Raw genomic sequence first — 25,461 nt, 5'->3', positions numbered from 1 at the left:
AAAATATCAAATGAAATCAATATGTACAGTAATTTCTTGCACCTAGAGGTAATGTAGATGGTATTTGTTGATATGATATGACCATATATGCCACAGAAGTAACTACCTTAGATATTCAAATTTTTGTCTGTATCATGCCATTTACAATGCCATGGATTTAATATTTAATATAATATATGAGGGACATTCAAGCTGAATAGTGGATGATAAATAACAAAATTCCAAATCTTTTAAAACAAAGTTATTTTTTTGAAGAAACATACATGTTTGTATTCAATTATTTCAAACATAAAAAGCTAACATTTGTGACAGCTTAGACGTAAAATAATATTTGTGCTCAAGAATTAAACAAGAGCTGTCTCCATAAGATGACACATGCCCCCGATGGCACTTTGAATGAATAGTTATGGCTGATGTTAGAGTTTAGGACCTTTGAGCTACGGACCTGGGTCTTGCATGCGACACGTCCTCTTACTGCGGTACACATTCATGCCAAGTTATTTGAAAATCCATCCATGGATGACAAAGATATGGACCGGACACGAATGCACTATCATGAAAAATGACCTTTAACGTCTAAGTGTGACCTTGACCTTTGAGCTACGGACCTGGGTCTTGCACCCGACACGTCGTCTTACTGTGGTTCACATTCATGCCAAGTTATTTGAAAATCCATCCATGGATGACAAAGATATGGACCGGACACGAATGCACTATCATAAAAAATGACCTTTAACGTCTAAGTGTGACCTTGACCTTTGAGCTACGGACCTGGGTCTTGCGCGCGACACGTCCTCTTACTGTGGTACACATTCATGCCAAGTTATTTGAAAATCCATCCATCGATGACAAAGATATGGACCGGACACGAAAATTGCGGACAGACTGACAGACCGACAGACGGTTCAAAAACTATATGCCTCCCTTCGGGGGCATAAAAAGAGTACATCATTTACTGTATATATCTCTTTAAAGAAACTCAACAGAGAACAGAAGTGGACCTCTCTAGAAAACTGACCCCAGATAACCCAAAATTCTGAATCTGCCAATGTATAAAACTGTTGGACATGACAAAAATCTAATGACACATGCAGTACTTGAATTAAAAGACAACTAGGACCACAAAATGTCAACATTTCTAAAATTTCTAATCATAAATCTATAACATTTTTTACATGATTATGCATGGTGAAATCAAGAACACATGACTGATATTGTTCAACTAAATCTGCCATTATATCTAACTGACACTTTGTTCAACAAAGTAAACTGAAAGACTGTAATTACCTAATGTACATTTGAGCCGCACTATGAGAAAATCAACATAGTGCGTTTGCGACCAGCACGGATCCAGACCAGCCTGCGCATCCACGCAGTCTTGTCAGGATCCATGCTGGTTGCTTACAGTTTCTCTAATTGCAATAGGGTTGACTGCACAGGCTGGTCTGAATCCATGCTGTTCCCCAACCCACATTGTTGATTTTCTCATGGCGCAGCTCATATAAACTCATAAATATGATTATATCATTCATATATTTATATAGATTATTAGATCTGTATCAAGAAATGTGCAAGAGTTCTGTAGCGGAGATAACTGTGTGACTTTAGGAGGGCAATATTACTCCATGACAGATTGCACACACTCAAAAACTCCTCATCTATATAAGATATTTATTTCATTCTTGCAAAATGTATTCGATCATTTTTATATTCATTGATAATTTTTCATTAAATCTGATCTGCTAAGTTGGTTTCTTTTGTGATACTTTAAAACGTGACTGTTGGTCACCTGTGCATGTGTGGCTAATGCTGTAATTCATGTAAGATGAAATTCACAGCTGGCAATTAAAAAATTATATGTTACTGCATTACAAACTCATGAACAACATTTTCATAAAAAATTCTCAAACTTTATCTAACTAAAGATCTTTTTATAAAAGTCATTATTGACTTTTAGATAGTTTCTCAAGATCTTTTATCTAAATGCTATAGAGTGAAAATATCAAACACAAACCAGTTATATTGGCATGGGAGAGTCGCCAAAATTATACTAGACAAGCTGCAGCTCTAGAGTTCTGTATTTGACACCACCATGTGAACTTTTTAAATTACGTCAATGTCACTTTCTTTGGAGTGTTGCAGTGTAGGAATCTATTTATCCTTCTATTATTGAACGAACTGATCAGTTTGTTAACCAGTCTTAACAGTGTAAAGATATATTCTTTTATGAACTTTTCCAAACACATAGATGGGGCATACTTTAAGTCCTTGAGTGTATTTCTTGATACAAAACTAATAATTTTTTCAATACTTCCACATTTACAATTAATTTATTAATGGTACACAACTTGTATGAAACTTTACATGTTGATATATAGAAATATTATGTCTCCACTCTTCACATACAAGGATACTGAAAAATGTGTATGTAATATGGTTGGTATGTATTTATGTTTTTAACTCAAATGTATATACAATGAAGTTGAAATAAGCTTAGCATACACAGGCTTACATATAATTAGCATATGTACATGTTGGTTCACAAAATGTAATTGGTTCATCTAAATAATAATAATAATAAATTATGTAAACACTCTTGTACACAATGGCTGAGAAATAAGCCCCTTTACAACTATCAGTACCTTTAACAAGCAATTTTAGCATAAACAATTTCTTTATGTATGTAAATATCTAAAACACGTGCTAATAATGTGCAACAAATACAAAAAAAATTAAAAAACAAAAAATTATGTGACTAAAACATGTAATAAGGGCTTTTAAAGGGGCACACCTCCAGATGAACAGAACAGACATCAGTATATTTGTTATATTAAAGTCCTGTTATGAAACATCACATTTCTACTACTTTAATGACACTTGAAAGAGCTTTTCTACATTTTTTACAGTCCAAATTCATGTTTTATATTATGAATACTACCTAGGACTCCTCCAAACTTTTGTTTTATATACCGCCTACAACTAAACCAGTGTATACTGCCTCTAACTAAACTTGTTTTTTTTCACAACTACTGCCTTGAACTGATCCAAAATATACTTCAGGTTGAAAGTTCCAGAGGCAGTAGAAGTTGATTACATAAAGTAGTGTGACAAATGATAAAGTTCAAACACAATAATTTATTATGCTTCTTAGGTCTTTGCATTTGGGTGGAAAAATACACACAAAACTGGAGCAGACCATGTGAGGTTTGGAAGGTCCTTCTATAATGTAATACTTGCATCCAAGGGTTCAAGAGAATTTGTTAAAGGTGTTTCTGTATTTCATTCTAGTGACACCCTCCCCCTTATAACAAATTTGGGAGAGGACTTTATAATGATGCTACAGACCAAAATTGATGAATGTTTATCAAGCGGTTCATGAAAAGACATTAATTAAAGACATTTCTACTTCTAGGTTTAGTGGCCCTAAAACAGGCCAAGCATCCCCATTTGAACAAAATTGGGAGAGGACCTAACAATGATGCTAAAAACAAGTTTGATGGAAACTCATCAAGCAGCACCTGTGAGTAAAAAATACTGCATAAAACTCAACTAAACTCGTGTTTTATAAATAAATACTGCCTAGAAATCGTACAAATTCATGTTTTACACATAGATATTGCCTGGAACTCATCCAAACTCATACCGGTACTTCATAGAACTAACTCATTCAAACTCAGTTTTATATATTTAAATTCTGCCAAGAACTCATCCCAACTCGTGTTTTTATATATTTAAATTCTGCCAAGAACTCATCCTAACTCGTGTTTTTATATATTTTAATTCTGCCAAGAACTCAATCCAACTCGTGTTTTATATATAAATAATGCCAAGAACTAACCAAAACATGTTTTATATAAAATTATAAATAATACCTAAAATCATCCAAACACGTGTAATATATACATAATGCCTAAAATTCGCCAAAACACGTGTTTTTGTATATATTATGCCTACAAATCATAGATCCACTTTATTTTCACTTTTTAATTACAATTATTAGCTACAGAAAGCATTTTCTAAGTTGATATAAATCTAGAGGTGTGTCCCTTTAACAGAAAACTATCTTATACAAATAAATGATTTCAACAGAGCCGTTGGTACATAGCTATTTCAATCATTTCATTTGGAATAACTGTACATACAAATCTAATACTCTACATGCGATGCATTCTTTTTACTAAAACACAAAACATCACTGACACAACAACCTGTTACTGTATATGACACAGCCATGTAGAATGTGAAAAAAAAAATGTTCACAAAAGTCATCAAATCAGCGTAAATAGTGACTGACAGTTAACCACTTTTTGCACTGTAACGTGTATGTTAAATGCTCTATCTTGAATAAGTTAAATAAATGTTCACACATGTATGTTGATAGATATATACGAGACATCTTGACCTCAGACAACCTAAAACAACTAGAGCTATCACTAAAGGTGATGAATGTACCCCCCGCATGCACTGACACAGTACATTGCAATTTGACACACACAAGACTGCATAATTATGTGGACTGTATGTATATAGACTGTATGTATACAGTATAGTAACAAAAAACAAAGTCCCATAACTATGCAGAATATTTATCTAAAAGAATGTAACATGCCCCATGCACAACTAGGGTTGGTACTGATCACTTGTGTGAAGTTTCATTAAATTGTGTGCAAGGGTTTGGTAGATTAGGCACGCACAAGATTGCATATGAAGACTGTATGTACATAGTATGTTAACAAGAAACAAAGTTCCATAACTCTGCAATTTTTGTCGCTGAAAGAAACTAACATGCCCCATGCACAACTATTGTTGTTACTGATCACTTGTGTGAAGTTTCATTAAATTGTGTCAAGGGGATGAGGAGAGATGGTGCGCACAAGATTGTGTCTATGTCTATAGTATAGTAACAAAAAAACAAAGTCCCATAACTCTGCAAATTTTTTTTCTGAAAGAACCTAACATGCCCCATGCACAACTACTGTTGTTACTGATCACTTGTGTGAAGTTTCATTAAATTGTGTCAAGGGGATGAGGAGAGATGGTGCGCACAAGATTGTGTCTATGTATATATTATAGTAACAAAAAAACAAAGTCCCATAACTCTGCAAATTTTTTTTCTGAAAGAACCTAACATGCCCCATGCACAACTACTGTTGGTACTGATCACTTGTGTGAAGTTTCATTAAATTGTGTCCAGGGAATGAGGAGAGATGGTGCGCACAAGATTGTGTCTATGTATATAGTATAGTAACAAAAAAAACAAAGTCCCATAACTCTGTAAATTTTTTTTCTAAAAGAACCTAACATGCCCCATGCACAACTACTGTTGGAACTGATCACTTGTGTGAAGTTTCATTAAATTCTGTCAAGGGGATAAGGAGAGATGGTGCGCACAAGATTGCGTCTACGGACAGACGACCAGACGGACAGACAGACAGACAGACGGACGGACAGACAGACAGACAGACAGACAGACAGACAACCTGAAACCAGTATACCCCCCCTTACAACTTTGTTGTCGGGGGGTACAATAAATAAATTTCCACATAAATAATCTAGCTATGAATTCTTGAGTTCAGTCTAGCTAGATCTATATGTATTCTTTAGTTTAATATGTACACAGTCTATTTTGCTCTACCGTACCACTGTCTAGTAATAACTCTATTAAGCCATTTCATTCTACTTGCAATAAAAAACTAAAAATGATCTTTTCTCATCCTAAAATAATTTCACTCCAATTATTTCCATCATCTTAAATATAATGTTCTATATAGTACTTTTTCTGATTACAAATTATACAGTAAACCTCGCTTATAAGGAACAGCTTAGGACCTCTAAAAATTGTTCCTTATAACCGAGGTTCCTTATATCCGTATAGCGAACTAATTCTTTGTAACCGAAGTTTGTATAACGAACACAAGCTTATTCCCTTCAGAAAATCCAAGACCGGATTGTGATTTCTCGTTTGTGAACATAATTCGTCTAATATTCTTTCTAATCAAAAGGACTTTAGGGAATCAACAACAAACAACACCTTTAGGCGTTTACTGATCGTTTAATTTGAGTAATTATCAATAATCATTTATTTTCTACCAAGTGTCGTGGCCTGTTAATTTTATCGACTAATTGTCGCATTCTGCATAATGCCCATTAGGCATAATGTCTTTTCGTTCATTTGTCTGTTCGACCAAACGTGTTTCGATGAAATGTCGTGCACCCAACGGCGCCATACATACGGACTAAAGTGTAACTTATACATATAGTCTTGCTATTGTCCATTTTAGCACCTGCTATAATTTTTACAATTGAAAGTTTGGTAAACTGGACTGTTTGCCATTTTTTAATCACGCTTAATTAACACATATGACATAACCGTGTCCACGACTGATTTTCATTTGTTCACTATTGTTAACATGAAATACCTAATACATGTAGCTCTCAAACATAATCTCGAGTAAATATAAGTAAATAATGATATTATTTATTTTCTTTTTATCATATCCGTGAAATATCGAACTAAAGATCATAAAAATGAAATAATATGTGTTTATTCATGTGCATAAAAGCGCGTGAAAGTGACGACGTTACACTGACGTCATCAGCAATTTTCCTGTTTATTTCCATTTTTCAATAATATTTATTCTTTATGTGTGTTCGCTATAAGCGAGGGGTTTTCCATTGATTTTCGTACTTTGGGTCTAGAAAAAGTGTTCCTTATAACCGAGTTCCCTATAACCGAGGATTTTTACATTGAATAAAGAAGAAATTAGATCGGGGAATTGAAACCTGTTCCTTATAACCGAGTGTTCCTTATATCCGAGTTCCTTATAAGTGAGGTTTACTGTATTTTCATTTTTTAATTCCTTCTGGCCTAAATATAACTATTTCCATTTTGATTTTAACCATCAGTGTTCATTTGAGCAGAAGTTTTAACAGACCATACTGAAAGTTCCAAATGAAATTCCCCTCTACCATCCAGTCTGACTCTTGTCTCAAAATCGAAAATGAGAAAGCCTGAGGCAAGAGTCCACATTTGTCATAAACATTCCGCCCTCCCAAATAATGGCTGTAAATTTTCTGTTTTTATTTCCTATTCCAGCAGCCAAGAGATGGAAGCAAAATCGTAAGAGAGCTGCAGATAAGCTAAAAACTGTGTCTGCTGCTTGACTAATATTGTCACATAGACTTTTCTTCTTAAAATACAGACAGCAGAAGTTACTCTGTGTGCATGAAATGTTGTGTTTTTTGCAAAAAACATGAATTTGCAGGTATATAATTTCGCTATTTCAACTTCTAAAGATAAAAAGAAAGGGAATTTCATCTGTTAATTGCAATTTTTATGAACTGATGTAACTGCAAAATACATGAAATGTAGCCTTCCCACTTATATCAATTACTTTACAGCAGATAAAATAAATACTATCAATCACATTGTTAGCCAAGCACTGAAAATTTGATGTTAAACAGAAGGAATAATTATTAGCAAAGAAAACTCAGACTTAAGATTGATTTCTTGACCTTCTATGAATATTGATATCTATTTTAAGATTTTGATATTCCTGTGTACAAATAGATGAAACATGCTTTGTTATATATATATCAGAACAAAAAGATGTAAATATTTTAGCAATGCTGGAAAGTCAATATCACTCCTCAAGAAAACATAATTTTGTACAAATGTTGTCTTTATGCCATTGCCTTTGATATGAATTATTCATTCCTCAAAATTTCATGTCTTTCAACTGTTCCTGTACAACAATTCTATTTTAATAACCTGCAACCAGGTATCCAAGGTCACAGGAAAATACCAAGTATAAGCAGTATCCCCTTTTCAGTGAGGTGCAAGATGATGAAACATTTTAAACTATCACTATATAGTTTTTACTTTTACTTTTGATAAAATAAATCTCTTATTACTCTTATATTAATATTTGAGTGGTGGAACTATTTTCTCTTGGCGGATGAAGCACTCCCTTTGGTTGATGGACTATTTCCTGACCCATGTCCAACAGATTTACGATTCATCAAATGAGCAGCACTTTTTCTAGACCCTCGTCGTTTCTTATCCATAATGAGTTTATCGTGTCTAACAAACAGTCCATGCCGTGGCCTACAGCGGAAATAAGGTATTCCATTTACAGATCCATTGTTTTTCCCTGGAAAAGGAGAAATAGATTCATCAATCTCTTTACTATAGAAAACATAACATTTTATTTTTCAAAATTGTGCTAAATTAGAGGTATCAGCATTTAACAGACTTTCTGACAAAGGAAGTATGTTTTTAGCGAGCTAAAAATATTTCTGCATAATTCTCTAAATAAAAAGAAAAGACTTGTAAAAACTTTTAAACATTGACTGTATTAACTGAAACGGAAGTCAAATTAAGCATAAAGACAAAGTCCATTCTGAGGTCACAGGAGTGACGTATAATACCCCCACAATACGGCCATGTCACTGAAGTATGGCAAAATTTAAGTTGGAAAGGGGCCATAACTACGTCAAACAATTGGTGGTTTGTAGCCAAAGTCGAACTTGACCTGTATTTTATGATGTTACACCTGTGTACCAAAAATTATTTAAATATGTCAAGCCTTTCATAAGTTATTGTCCAGAAACCAGTAGTTTGGCAATTTTTAAGTTAACCAGAAAAACCTGCATATTCTCCAGATAACCTGCCATCTGCAGGACAGATAACCTACCATCTCTAGGACAGATAACCTACCATCTGTAGGACTGGTTTCACAGAAGTTCTAGAACTTTGAAAGTTAACAAAAGATCTAACTTTTGTGACTGACAGATTGACAGACAGATGGAAAAATGGACAGAATAATGGACAAAATAAAATGATCTGTATATTCCACATACTGCCTTTTACTTACTTACGAGACTTTACGAAAAAATCTCATGTAGTTTTTAAGTTATGACAACATCCACCATTTGTGAATGACTGAAGGACAGACAGGTGGATAAACTAATTAACAAATGGAGAAAATGAAATAAATTGCGTGTTTTCAACATTAACTTTAAATTTCATTTAAAAAATCTCTTGTACTTTTAAACTTATCGCAGAATCCACTTTTTGTCACACTTTTTACTATTAGTTGCCACTGCAACCACATTTTTTGCCATAGAAATAAAACAAAAGGGGCAAGATGGCCCTAGTTTGCTCACCTGAAGAACACACCATAACTTTGTAAACATGTTTTACCTAGTGATTTCATGGAGACAAATATTCTGACCAATTCTGATTAAGATTGGACCAAAGAAACGTAGCCTCTCGAGTGTAAACAAGCATTTTCTTTGATCTAGTTTTTTTACTCCACATGACCCAGATTCGAACTTGTCCAACATTTCATGAAAACAAACATTCTGACAAAGTTTCAGGAAGATTTGAGCAAAAATGTGGCCTCTAGAGTGTATACAAGCTTTTCCTATGATTTGACCTAGTGACCTAATTTTTGACCCAACATGACCCAGATTTGAAATCATCCAAGACTTCATGATAACAAACATTCTGATCAAGTTATATGAAGATAGAATCAAAAATGCCCCCTAGGGTGTGAACAAACTTATTCTTTGATTTGACCAGGTGAACTAGTTTTTGACACCACATGACCCAGATAAAATTCATTTGATATTTCATGCAGACAAATATTCTGGCCAATTTTCATGTGCATCAAATGAACAAGAGTGTTAAGAAGCTTTTCCTTTGATTTGACCGGTTGACCTAGTTTTTGACCCCATATAAACCGGTTTTGAACTTGGCCTGGGAATCATTAAGATAAACATTCTGACCAAGTTCCATTAAGATAGGATCATAAATGTGGCCTCAAGAGTGATAACAAGCCTTTCCTTAGATTTGAGTGGTGACCTAGTTTTTGATCCCATATGACACAGTTTCGAATTTGGCCTAGAAATCATCAAGATAAACATTCTGACCAAGTTTCATGAAGACAGGGTCATAAATGTCACCTCTAAGCTGTTAACAAGCTTTTCCTTTGTTTTGACCTAATGACCTAGTTTTTGACCCTACATGAACCAGTTTCGATCCAGGTCTAGAGATCATCAAGATAATCATTCTTTGCAAGTTTGTATCAAATCAAAACATAAATGAAACCTCTATATGGCTGAAAGGGCCATAATAGAAAATTTTTCCCCTTTCAGGAGCAGTAACTCTAGAACCCATGAAGGAATCTAGCCAGTTTTCGAAAGGAACCAAAATCTTATTGTGACTTTAGTGTAAGTGTGGTTAAAATCAAATATAAAATGTCAATTCTTTCGTATTCACAAAGTAAAAATTAACAAATTTTGGCTCTTTCAGGGTCAATCAGGGGCTGTAACACCAAAACCTATAATTGGATCTGACTGATTCATCACGGAATCCAAGATTTATTGTTGTTGAAGATATTTTGCAAGTTTGTATTAAATCAAACCATAAATGAAGTCTCTATATGGCTGCAAAAGCCAGTATAGCAAATTCTGGCACTTTAAGGGGCCATAACTCTGGAACCAATGATGGGATCTGGCCAGTTTTCAGAAAGAACCGAGATATTATGCCAATACAAGTTGTGTGCAAGTTTGATTAAAGTCGATTGCAAAATGTGGTCTTTATCATGTTCATAAGCCAAAAATAGCAAATTTTGGCCCTTTAATGGGACGTAACTCTGGAACCCATGATGAGATCTGGCCAGTTTTCGAAGGGAACCAAGATATTACGCCAATACAAGTCAGGGGTCTCGCCAGGCTATTATTGCCTGTCGCGTGAGACATGCCTTCAGACTCTGAGTTGTATATTCGACATCCCTTTTTTCCGCCGTCATCCCTTAATTGCCGAAGCGACATGTCATAAAATCATCCAAATAAACACCCCGATTAATCCAATAGTGTATTTGAAAAGCTTCCACGTGCTTACCCAATAGTTTAGGTAAAGCGATGCCAGTTAAGATAACCGATAAACCAATGACAGCTTCCTATATGTGGAACGTGTGACGTAAATTTCATCGTAGCTTCGCCTTTAAATCCTTTGACAGGTGGTATCTTGTGATGTGTACATGAAAGTGACTGTTTTCGCCAGCTTTAAGATTATACATGCCATTAGATATAATGACAGATGATTCAACAATTATCGTCCGAATGTTTTTCGCAGTCAAGGAAAGACAATGTAAGGAATTAAGTCAAAAATTGTGCAACACGGTAAAATGCTTTTGAACAATTATCGCCGTAATATCAATGTTTTTCACATGTATGAGATGTGTTTTCACGGCAAGAATTGATGTTTTCTGTCGTCACTTTCAAAACAGAACTTGTAGACAAAATTTTGAAATACCCTTCGTGCATTATTTCATCACGAACGGACACTTTGGTTGAACCACCGACCTTCCGTAAGCCAGCTGGATGGCTTCCTCACATGATGAACCTCACATGAAGAATTCAACGCCCTGAGTGAGGCTAGGTGAGGGGCAAGTGATTTGAGCCGGCGACCTTAACCACTTGGTCACGGTCACAATTTCAGAATCCTTCCCAGCCACGCCAAATGGCCAAAGGAAATCGGACAATGATCCAAAATGGAAACTTAGTTTCCCTGGATGACAGTCTCTGATTGTGTTGTTTTACATGTATGTACAACAAATAGTTGACATTTTCAAAAACTTAAAATGGATAAGTTTTCAGCGAATGAACTCCTCAGGAATAGAAGACATAAACTTTAAAATACAAATAGATCTGTAAGCAGTGCTAAAATTGTGTTGTTTTATGTACAATAAATAGTAAATGAACTTTTTTAGCAACTTAAAATTGATGAACTTTTAATTGTCACTCAGCAAATAAACTCCATAGGATTTTTATGACCTAATATCTTTTCTTGTTGTACATGTAAATGATGCTTATTAATCACTGAAAATACCACTATGTTTTTTTCACTCTGAAATGCACCAAAATGAGTTGTAGTAACACAGAATTTTCTGGGGTAATCCCCATACCCCTCATACAGGAGGGGACACCCCTCCCGCACCCACCCCTTTGCTCGTCACAAAATATCCTTCTGCAACATGCCTTCAGAAAATCCTGGCTAGAACCCTGCAAGTTGTGTGCAAGTTTGATTAAAATTGTTGCAAAATGTGGTCTTTATCGTGTTCACAAGAAATTGTGGACGGACGACCACAAAAGCTCACCCTGTCACTATGTGACAGGTGAGCTTATAAAAGGATATGCATTTTCTCCATACTGCCATCTATCATTGTGCCAAGTTTCATGTAAAAATATCTTGTACTTTAAAATTTATTACAGGATCCCAGATTATGTCACTAATTGACAGACAGAAGGGGTGAGGTGACAAGGTATGCTCATTTTGCTATATAGACGTTCAAACAAATACATGTATTTACAAACCTTCTGGTAAATCCAGCTCAACCCCAACCCAAGGACCACTGGCGAATTCAACATTTCCAACAAACTGTACCACACCAGTCATCCTAGAGGCTGATTTTGATGTTGTCACCATAACACTTTCACCAGCTTGAATCCAAGATGGCACTGGTACCTCTGATAATCTATCCAGATCTGCCCGGGAACCAAATGAACACACACTCATAGAGTCTTCTGCAATAAACAGATACACACTTTCAGAAAATTTATCATAATGGAAACTCATAAGAAATCTTTATTATTTATGAGGAACTAATTTTTGTGGATTCTGTGATCAAGTCACAAAATCTTGTCCAAAAACTTTCCTTTAGATATATCTTTTTAGTCTTTAGAATCCACAAATTTACATCCTCACATTTTTTGTTTGTTTTGTTTTTAGTTGGTTTTTGTCATACCAACACAATTTTAAGCTGTGTGGCAACTTTTCAAGCTTTTGATGATAAACCAAGACTGCCCCTCGAGCTACTGTTTCAGGCATAAGTAGGCACCTCTGTAGAACCACCGACCTTTCACAGGCTTTCTCAAATGAAGAATTCTACAACAAAGCATGGTTTCAATCAACCAGAAGAGAGGGGCAAGTGGTTTGAAGCCACCAACTTTACCCAATCAGCTGCACAGGCCCCTGCCAAAAAAATTGTATGATTTTAAATTATAACTAAATCTGCTTGAGAGATGGCATCTCTTAAGAGACAACACTTGCATAAAGAGGTTATTTTTTGTGTTGTTAGAGAAAAATTTATATGGTATTAAGAAACCATTTGTGCGGAGACCACTTTCGCCTTCCTCTTGAGTAATCTTGTAATGCAAGTTGCACTGCAACATGTAACGCTTCCTTTTTTGTCACTTTTTATCATAATTCATGAACAACCAATATAAATTTTGCCGCTACTTGAAAAACATAATGAAAAGAGATCAATTTGCAAGAGGAAAAGCATTTAGTATCCTTCACTTTATTTCATCTTTACAACTACTTTAAAACACAATTTCATACTACCGGTATAATCAAAATTTAATTCAGGATAAGATAGACTATAGTATCTTATCAAAAGAAGACTGATGCATACTAAAAAAGTTTATCACAGCAAGTCAAACTTAAACTTTATAACATGGATACCAGTGTCCTTAAATGCATTAACCACCCAGTGTTGTTAGTTACTTTCCTTGCCAAAGTAAAAGCCATGACTTATTACCACAATCAACGTACTGGCACAGCTTACCTGACAAATGCTCATCTGAGAAATCTAGACTGTTCCTTTTACTCTTCTCCTGTAGAGATGTTTCCAGTAAATCATTATCGGACATGACAATGCAAGACACTGGTCTTTGTTTTGGCTCAGACTTTATTCCAGACAGTCTCCCTTCCCTTTTAATTGGTGTACTTTGATTTTCTGGCTTCATATTCAAACCACTTTTTAGTATCAAGCTATCATCTAACCCCTTTCCTGTTTTAGGTCCAGCTTGATCAGAATGACTTATCTTTTCTTCGCTTTTTTCTTTTATACTATCAGTTGTTTCGTTCATTGAGACAAATTCTGAATTATCAGGGCCAAATTCATCACCTAACTTTTCCAGTTCTTCCATTGCCTCAAGACTATATGGATCTACACTATCAGAATAAAGAGCTCCTCTTGATGCATTGGAAGAACTATCACTGCCTTTGGTTGATCTTGAACTATTTCTAACTTGGTTTTGGTTTTCTATTTCATATTTATCACATTTATCTCCATCAAAGTTATCTACGAAGTTTCCACTCTTTTCATCTTTAACATCCACTTTCCCCTCTTTATCTATATTTTGCACTTCATTTTTACATTGCACATTATCTTGACTTAGATTTGTTGCATTTCCATCAGCAAGTTCTCCTTTATTGGCAGCACTCAGATCTTCTTCACTTATGTGAAGTTGAACAGATCCTTTGTCCTCATCCTCTTCCTCTGTGAGATCAGATTTCAGTGAACTTTTATCAAAATTTTCTGCAGCATTTACACTCGATATCTCCTCCACCTTTTCATCTTTCATACTGTTAGTAATCTCTTCAACACTATTAGTGTCTACATTAAGATTTTCTAAAGTTTCATTACTTGAACATTCATTCAAGCCATAAACTTGTCCTTCAACCTCCTCTATGACCTCTGACCTTATTGCACTAGAGTGACCTTGAGCTGAATCATCTCCATCACTGTCGCCGCTACTGCAATGCTCAATTCCAGGACGTTTTGACATTCTATGCAAATCTGAATCCTCATTACTCCTTAAACTCAACGAATCCTCTGACGACAAGGTCAAGGTTGAAACAGCTTGTGACCCATAACCACTGGAGGTCATGCTTGGTGTGTAACCTTTTCCATGACTCTCAGCAATGCTATCACAAGTTCCAGAATGAGAAATTAATGATACCTTTCCACCCTCGCCTATGTTCTCACCATCAACACCTTCTGACTGGTTACAAGAATCTAATTGTTTTGAACTTTGTTGACTCTCGTAAGATTCAAAATCTTGAAAATCATCTGATGATGCACTTGCTGGGTCAGGTTCTATTAAACTTTTCTTTAATTTTTTCAATTCTTCTTTCAAACTTAGCAAATCTTGTGTATTTTTAAGAAGTTCTTGTTTTGAAGCACTGTTACTTAAGGAGGTTTTGGAGTCGTTTAGATTTTGCTCTGAACAATTAAAATCAGGTTGTTTTGGTCTGGTTTTCACAGGGCTGTCTTCATCATCCTTAAAGGAAACAAAATTCATTTGATTTCAAGCTATTTTTTCAAACATCATGCTGAAGTTTTAAAATTCAATCTAAATTGAGATTAGTTAATTTCTCTGAAAGCAGCTAATTAAAGGAATTGCTCTAAACCTGGAATTCAATCAATGTAAAATAAATGACATTTCTTGAAATGATCTTACGGGCGCTTAATTTTCATTGATTCAAATGGAAATTTTAATTAGTATTAAAATGTCAATGTACATGTACATTAAGTTACATCAGTCATACCCATCTAAAGCAGTGTTGTTAACATCTTAGGTAGATGTTTTAATACAACACCAGTAAGATTATTTATATGTAAACATCTTGACCTTACAAAGTCACGGTCTTTTAAATTGTGCATATGAATAAAGTAGCATTTTTCATAGAAAAATGAAAATGTTAATCAATAAACATTAGAGATATAGACCCATAAAGTAGCATTTTTAATACAAACCTTAGAGAATCTATTTATACACATCTAAAGTAGCATTTTTAATGTAGAACCAACAGTGTCCATCAATAACCCTAAAAGTAGCACTTTTAATTCAACCATAGAAAATCTATTTTAACACATCTAAAGTTGCATTCTGAATACAGACCCTATGGAATCTATTGATACACCACTAAAGTAAGATTTTGAATACAGATCCTACAAGGTCTATTTACACACATCTAAAGTAGACACTACTGAATCTATTACTTATACACATCTAAAGTAGACCAACCAGGTTCTGTTTATACACAGCTAAAGTAGCACTTGGAATACAGATCCTACATGGTCAATTTCTACACACCTAAAGTAACATTTAGAATATAGACCCTACATGGTCAATTAATACATACCTAAAGTAGCATATTTAGATTTCAGACTCTACAAGGTCTGTATGTACACATTTAAAGCAGCATTATTGAATGCAAACCCTACCAGGTCTACACTTTTAAATACAATCACCACAAGGTCCATTTATACATATCTAAGTAGCATATTAAATATTGATCCTACAAGACCCATTTATACATATTTTAAGAAACATTTTAAATACAGACCCTACAGGGTCTATCTATATACATCTAAAGTAGCATTTTTGGATACAGACCCTGTTAGTGTCTATTTATACACATCTAAAGAAGCATTTTGAATACAAACTCTACAAGTGTCTATTTATACACATCTAAAGTAGTATTGTAGAATACAGACTCTACAAGATCTATTTATACACATCTAAGAAGCCTTTTTGAATACAGATCCTACAAGATCTATTTATACACATCTAAAGTAGCCTTTTTGAATACAGATCCTATAGGTTCTATCTATACACATCTAAAGTAGCATTTTGAATACAAACTCTACAAGTGTCTATTTATACACATCTAAAGTAGTATTGTAGAATACAGACTCTACAAGATCTATTTATACACATCTAAGAAGCCTTTTTGAATACAGATCCTACAAGATCTATTTATACACATCTAAAGTAGCCTTTTTGAATACAGATCCTATAGGTTCTATCTATACACATCTAAAGTAGCATTTTGAATACAAACTCTACAAGTGTCTATTTATACACATCTAAAGTAGTATTGTAGAATACAGACTCTACAAGATCTATTTATACACATCTAAGAAGCCTTTTTGAATACAGATCCTACAAGATCTATTTATACACATCTAAAGTAGCCTTTTTGAATACAGACTCTACAAGATCTATTTATACACATCTTAAGTAGCCTTTTTGAATACAGATCCTACAGGGTCTATCTATACACATCTAAAGTAGCCTTTTTGAACACAAATCCTACAGGATCTATTTATAAACATCTAAAGTAGTACTGCTGAATACAGACTCTACAAGATCTATTTATACACATCTAAAGTAGCCTTTTTGAAAACAGACCCTACAGGGTCTATTAATACACATCTAAAGTAGCATTTTGAATACAGACCCTACCTCGTCAGTGTCCAGGAGTGGTTTTTGTTCACGTTGATGTTCCTCTCTGAGTGTCTGTAAAGGTTTCATGCCACCACTCAATTTTGCTGTCAAAGGGCTTAGGGCTAACTTGGGGGTCACTGAAAATTGAAAGTTTTTTTTTTCCTTCATTGGAATAGTGAATTTTCTGTGTCAAAAGAAATGTGTTACATATTTTTTGTGCTAGTGATTACAGAATTCTAACTAGCTGTGTATTCATACATTTCAGAAAGTAACAATTTTACAAGACTACATAATAGATATAGTTAAAGGGAATTAATGTTAATTGCATTAAATAGTGAAATCTCATTTATATATTGTAAACTAATAAAATATATATCTTTTTCTGCCCAGTATTTTCAGTATCTGTAAATTATGTCAAACAATCTGATCTACTTCACTTTCTAACACTAAGAAAACAAGAGTTCAATACACAGAAAAATCCAGTGTCAAAAATAACAACTCATGCTTTCTATCTAAAGAATAGCACTGTCCATCATTTTACAATGTTCTCTAGCCTGAGAATTTTTTTACACTGTAAAAAGTTAGTAAGGGTAAATAAGTTTATCAACTGATCTAATAACTTTTGTCCTTGAAACAAAACGAGTGTAACATTCATTTTGGAACACTGTACTGCTGCCTTTAAAGATATTATGAAAGTAGGAGGTGAACTTGGCACATGCCCTTCCTGAGTAGAAATTCATCTAGAAACAGAATTTATTTCTAACATATCTGTACTTCAAGATACATTCAAGCACACAGAAAATGTTTGACTCATTGTAAAATGGACTTTTTGTATTTCACTTTACTTAATTTGCAGCTGGTGTTATTACATCTTGGTTGCTGGTACGTCAATCAGAGAAAGAGGGGCCATTTTGCATTAATGCTATTTGTCACAATTAGATTAAGCGATGACAGACATGTACCAGTCTTAACATGTTCTCCACAAGCAACTGACAACTTCCCCAACACATCAGAGATGGAGGACTAATGACTTAAGACATAACGTCCTCTGTCAACCAGTCAACCAGTCATGAGGAACATTCACCATGTCCGAGAATTTAATAACTCTATTTTAACTGGAGTAAAACCTGTGTTAAGCAGCCAGCTAAGGCAGTGACACAACATAGTTACTTAAGGCAAGTGACTGCTTGAGACAAGTTGAAATTAGAACAAAAAGTCAACCTGGGAAGTTAGCTGACTGACTGTTCAAGGCAAGTTGTTGCTTAATACAGGTTACTGTTTAGGCAGGTAAAATTGTACATAAAGGAACACCTGCCTCCACCCCCAACCTAAATTTCAAGATGCAAAGTGAGTATTTACACACTCCTTGACACCACTTACAACTTCCTACAATTTACAATACGTTTTTGCTCTATCTTACAATGAGTCTTTCCACATTAAAGCTAACATTTCTTTTTATAACATGGGTCAAACCTGTGTTTAACATAATACAGTCACACTATTGTTAGAAAGGCTTCTTTTTTATCACACATTATGCTGTCTTTCACAAGGAGAGCAAAGTTTATTGGATGAAAATGGTTGGAGAGAGAAAACAGGTCTCATGTTTCCTCCTGAGAATTAGAGACAAGAATTTCCATGTATTTCTGAATGGAAGACATGGAAAGGATACTTTCAACATTTTTAACAGGAAACAATATACTTTTTTTAACATTATTGAATCGAAAATGTGGAGCGAAACTTTCAGACCAAGAGTTCATAGTTAATATTTCACAACTGAAGTGTTATACATTATAACACAGGTTTGACAGTAAGTTTCAAAATATCTATCTAGCACAGCAACACACCCAAATTTCTGCAAAACAAATGAAAAAATTATAGTAAAACAGAAAATTATAAAAGTGTCTCTTTAAAACGATCCTTGACAAAATTAACAAGAGGACCATGATGGTCCTGAATCGCTCACCTCTTCCCACATGACCCAGTTTTGAGTATGACGTCGTTTTTTCTATTATTTGACATAGTGACCTAGTTTTTGAGCTCATGTGACCCAGTTCTGAACTTGACCTAGATATTATCAAGATAAAAATTCTGACCAATTTTCATGAAGATCCATTGAAAAATATGGTCTCTAGAGAGGTCACAAGGTTTTTCTATTATTTGACCTATTGACCTAGTTTTCGAAAGTACGTCACCCTGTTTTGAACTTTACCTAGATATCATCAAAGTGAACATTCTCACTAATTTTCATGAAGATCTCATGAAAAATATGGCCTCTAGACAGGTCACAAGGTTTTTCTATTTTTATACCTACTGGCCTAGTTTTTGACCGCACGTGACCCAGTTTCGAAACTGACCTAGATATCATCAAGGTGAACATTCAGATCAATTTTCATGAAGATCCATTGAAAAATATGGCATCTATAGAGCTCAAAAGATTTTAATAATTTTAGACCTACTGACCTAGTTTTTGACCGCAGTTGACCCAGTTTCAAACCTGACCTAGATATCATCAAGATGAACACTTAGACCAACTTTCATACAGATCCCATGAAAAGTATGGCCTCTAGAGAGGTCACAAGGTTTTTTTATTATTTGACCTACTGACATAGTTTTTTAAGACACGTGACCCAGTTTCAAACCTGACCTAGATATCATCAAGGTGAACATTCTCACCAATTTTTATGGAGATCCATTCACAAGTATGGCCTCTAGAGAGGTCACAAGGTTTTTCTATTTTTAGACCTACTGACCTAGTTTTTGACCGCAATGACCCTGTTTCGAACTTGACCTAGATATCATCAAGATGAACACTCAGACCAATTTTCATACAGATCCCATGAAAAATATGGCCTTTAGAGAGGTCACAAGGTTTTTCTATTATTTGACCTACTGACCTAGTTTTTGATGGCATGTGACCCACTTTCGAACTTCATCTAGATATCATCAAGATGAACATTCAGACCAACTTTCATACAGATCCCATGAAAAAAATGGCCTATAGAGAGGTCACAAGGTTTTTCTATTATTTGACCTACTGACCTAGTTTTTGATGGCACATGACCCACTTTCAAACCTGACCTAGATATCATCAAGGTGAACATTCTGACTAATCTTCATGAAGATCTCATGAAATATATGGCCTCTAGAGAGGTCACAAGGTTTTTCTATTTTTAGATCTACTGACCTAGTTTTTGACCGTACGTGACCCAGTTTCGAACTAGATCTAGATATCATCAAGATGAACATTCAGACCAACTTTCATACAGATCCCATGAAAAATATGGCCTCTAGAGAGGTCACAAGGTTTTTCTATTATTTGACCTACTGACCTAGTTTTTGAAGGCATGTGACCCAGTTTCGAACTTGACCTAGATATCATCAAGATGAACGTTCTGACCAATTTTCATGAAGATCTTGAGAAATATATGGCCTCTAGAGAGGTCACAAGGTTTTTCTATTTTTAGACCTACTGACCTAGTTTTTGACGGCACGTGACCCAGTTTCGAACTTGACCTAGATATCATCAAGGTGAACATTCTGACCAATTTTCATGAAGATCTTGTGAAATATATAGCTTCTAGAGAAGTCACAAGGTTTTTCTATTTTTAGACCTACTGACCTAGTTTTTGAAGGCACGTGACCCAGTTTCGAACTTGACCTAGATATCATCAAGATGAACATTCTGACCAATTTTCATAAAGATCCCACGAAAAATGTGACCTCTAGAGTGGTCACAAGCAAAAGTTTAAAGACGAAGCACGAACAGACGACGGTTGCTGCGTGATCACAAAAGCTCACCTTGTCACTATGTGACAGGTGAGCTAAAAACTGCACATAAAGCATAGTAGAAAGGGTGAAGGCACAGGCTTAGAAATTAGTATATGTTTACCATTGAGGGAGGGCAGTTTCAAATCTAGAAAGCTTGGACGAGCTGTAAAATCAGGAGAAACCATTAGAAAGTAATGACCACTAGTAAGTATGTTTGAACTGATAACTATTTTTATTTTAAACAATCATTTAACTTATTGCTACAAGTTATTCAATGCCCATATATACCAGCACTTTGATTAAATTTCTGTATTCCTTATCAGAAAATGAAATTATATCAACATTTTGTTCATGATAATATTGTGTTCCCTAAAACTGTTCATAAACATTTTCAATAACTCTTGCCAATCGAGTACTTTTCTGAAAAAAAGTAATATCTTTAATTCCATTGTTGCATATACTGCCTACCAAAAATGTGGTTATCATGTGTTAAGGATGTGTATGTAATGGGTACAATGAAGTTAGAATTGTGCTAAGGCATATACTACACTGTGTAAAACATTTAACTACTCTTTAACTTACTGACCCCAAATACAACATGGGTCATTCACTGACCACAGCCATCATCCTATGAAATAGTTTTTGAGCTGTAACTGTTCTAAGACTCAAGGACATTGTGACCTTGACCTTTGATCTACTACTCTCCAAAGCAATAGAGTCATCTACTGTACACAGGTTATCATCCCATCTATGCAGGTTGACACTGTTGGCCAAAGTGTTTTCAGTTATTGAGCGGAAACTGTTTTCAGTCTCGGGGTTATCATTACCTTGACCTTTGACCTACAGACCCCCAAAACAAAATAAGTCATCTACTGATAAAATGTAATCAACTGATGAAGTCTGACAACTATGACCCAAGTGTTCTTTACTTACTAAGAGGAAAATGTGTTCAGTCTCAAGGTCACTGTGTCCTTGAACTCTGACCTATTATATCCCAAAACAATAGGGGTCATCTACAGACCACGGGCAATCATCCTATAAAGGCTTTTTTTGGGGCAAAAGCTTCATTTAGTTATTGAACAGAAACTGTTTTCAGTCTCAAGGTTACTGTGACCTTGAACATGACATCTTGTAAAGTAACATGGAAATTTAACCAAATTTGCCCAGTCATGACTAATTTGCAGTAGTTTGTTTGTTTGTTTGTTTTGGGTTTAACGCCGTTTTTCAACAGTATTTCAGTCATGTAACAGTGGACAGTTAACCTAACCAGTGTTCCTGGATTCTGTACCAGTACAAACCTGTTCTCCGCAAGTAACTGCCAACTTCCCCACATGAATCAGAGGTGGAGGACTAATGATTTCAGACACAATGTCGTTTATCAAATAGTCACGGAGAACATACGCCCCGCCCGAGGATCAAACTCACAACCCCGGGATCCGTAGACCAACGCTCTTACCTACTGAGCTAAGCGGGCAGGTTCAATTTGTAGTAGTAGAGATTATAAAGCATCAAGCTTAATTTATCAAAAAGTATTTTTACCATTTCACACAATAAGAATTTTTTTTTTAAATCATGATTTCATAGAATAGTATCTTGTGTGCTTCTACCATGCTCACAGTTTTAATTACTGGTGTATTTTTGCAAGGAAATCTATATATACAACAAGAGCTGTCTCCATAGGATGACACATGCCCCCGATGGCACTTTGAATGAATAGTTATGGCCGATGTTAGAGTTTAGGACCTTTGACCTACGGACCTGGGTCTTGAGCGCGACACGTCGTCTTACTGTGCCATACATTCATGCGTAGTTATTTTAAAATCCATGCATGAATGACAAAGATATGGACCGGACATGCCCATCATTGCACTCCCTTACAGAAGCAAGCCTCTGTGGCGTACATGCTGCGTATTTGCTGTGTATATGCCGCGAACACAGTAGTACGCCAGAGGAGTACATTTTACATACACCGCATGCCGCGTACATGCCGTGTACTATTTCGACGAGTACACAGCATGTACGCAGGAGGTCACTAGTACACTTCAAGTACGCAGCACAGACTCTGAAAATTTAAGGAGTACACTGCATGTACGCAGGAGGGACTTGTACAAGAAAATAGTACACTGCATGTACACCGCAGATACTTTGAAATTTGTGCAGTACACTTCATATACACGGGAAAGACTTGTACAATTTCTTTTGGCATTTATACTTAGTTTTTTTTTTATAAGTTAAAGTCTGAAGTAAACTTCATATACGCGGGAGGGACTTCATGCAGGAAGGATTTGTACATTTTTTTTTTTTTTGGAAGCAAGAACTTGATGTCCGAGTAACTTTTATCTTAATAGCGTAGAATAGTTCAGATTACCGGTATTCTGAACAATAAAAATTTGCCAAACTATTTGCAATGTTCATTTGTGAAGCTTACATCTTAGTGATTTCTGAGCTGCACCTTGCATGCAGTGTAAAAATATATTCTTTTTCATTTTGAATTAATCCTGGAGCTTTCTAACTTGGATATTGAAAAGCCTTATTTGAACTTCGTTGCATTACATTTTGTAATACATGAAATAATTACCAAGATAATGCCTCAACAGCACCCGAATGAGAAGAATTAATAGCTCTCACTGTTATTTGAATTTCTTAAGCAAAACACCACTCTATCATATTTTATAAAGGCTTTAATGCTCATTATGTTAACTCATTAAGGCCTCGCCAAATTAAAAAGTTGTTCATCGGATTTGCCGCTCGTATATTTTCAGAACGTTTTTGGCTAATTTTGCGCTTGCCCATTGGAAAAAATCAATCCAAAATTTATTGGTGCGCTACTTTTTACGGACGAAAAAGTGTATAAATGCTTATATAATTCCAGTCCTAGATTGTTCTCAGATGGATTTTAATCAAAATAAATACATACTACGAAACCACATCGTCTATAATAAATCATAACACTTATATTTAGTTTGCATTAAAGTTGTTTCCCTTGATGCAGTTACGCCATTTTCTTCAAATGTTTTACCAAATTACATGCTACAAAAATTGATTTATTTCATTGATAAGTGGATGGAGAAAAGCATACTAATTTATTTTGATAACAATCATCTACATCATTTTTGGTAAGGGTAAATACTTATTGATGCATGTCACTTATCTTTGTTATGTTTTTTTTCTGTCCAAATGATCAGCATTTTGCATACGAAAGTTGGTGGGGTAGGAATTTACATTATCAACCAGCAGTTTCGCCACAAGAGTACCCAGCTGTATGCAGCAGGAGTACACAGCATGTACGCCGCAGGGACTCGGGCCAGGAGTACACAGCATGTACGCCGCAGGAGTACACAGCATGTACGCCGCAGGGGTAGTACACCGCAGGCTCATTTGCATGTGAAAAGTGTATGTGCCGCGTACATGCTGCGTACTATTTCTCGCATACTAAATTCCTCCAGCGTACATCCTGTGTACTATGTAGTCCACAGCATGTACGCAGCAAGTAGTACGCGGCAGAGCTCATTTGCATGTCAAAAGTGTACTACAAACGTACTATCGGTGTATGTGCGGTGTATATCCTGCGTACTATTGATTTCAGTACACATCATGTACGCATCATATACGCTGTATGTACACAGCAAGAGTACGCAGCAGGCCTTTTTCTTCTGTAAGGGCTATCATGAAATATGACCTTTAACGTCTAAGTGTGACCTTGACTTTTGAGCTACGGACCTGGGTCTTGCGCGCGACAAGTCATCTTACTGTGGTACACATTCATGCCCAATAATTTTAGAATCCATGCATGAATGACAAAGATATGGACCGGACACGCCCATCAATGCACTATCATGAAATATGACCTTTAACGTCTAAGTGTGACCTTGACCTTTGAGCTACGGATCTGGGTCTTGCGCGCGACAGGTTGTCTTACTGTGGTACACATTCATGCCCAATAATTTTAAAATCCATGCATGAATGACAAAGATTTATATTTATTTATACTTATGCTAAAACTTTTAATTGGCTGGGCAACCAGGACAGAAAAATCTTATCTTAAAAATACCTCTTGTGAAAATCTAACATGCTTTCAGCACTTACAGATCATAAATAAGTGTAAGTGATCAGACCTTTAAGTTTCGAATGAGCCCGTAACTTGATAAAAATCTTTCAATCTTTTATGTTACAGAATAAGTATGGATAGAAAATATAATTGAAGATTTACTTAAACTCTTAGCGCAGCGTTCCTATATTCTAAAATGCTAAGCAATCTACATACCCTCTCCTCTAAATCTTGGTGGTGTAGTCATGAACTGTGGAAATAGAATACAAACAGAGCGTCATTAGCCATATACAAAGCTATCCTTTCTATCCTACAATTGAGCTCTACCATGAGAAAACCAACATAGTGGGTTTGCGACCAGCATGGATCCAGACCAGCCTGCGCATCCGCGCAGTCTGGTCAGGATCCATGCTGTTCGCTTACAGTTTCTCCAATGCCAGATGTGCAGGCTGGTCTAGACCCATGCTGGTCGCAAACCCACTATGTTGGTTTTCTCATGGCACAGCTCATATGCAAACTGCACAATAAAGCAGTAACTTTCATGACACAAATTC

General features: G+C 35.4%; 1 pseudogene; it reads right to left on the bottom strand.

Moving 5' to 3' along the window:
• Window positions 1-226: 226 nt before the first annotated feature.
• Window positions 227-25,461, bottom strand: part of LOC123530874 (kinesin-like protein KIF13A) — a 57,738-nt pseudogene continuing 32,503 nt past the window's right edge.

This window comes from Mercenaria mercenaria, chromosome 11 (assembly GCF_021730395.1).
Source record: "Mercenaria mercenaria strain notata chromosome 11, MADL_Memer_1, whole genome shotgun sequence".
In the NCBI taxonomy this organism is placed as follows: domain Eukaryota; kingdom Metazoa; phylum Mollusca; class Bivalvia; order Venerida; family Veneridae; genus Mercenaria; species Mercenaria mercenaria.
Note: the sequence above shows the minus strand (reverse complement) of the source record. Positions and strands in the feature narration are given on the sequence as shown.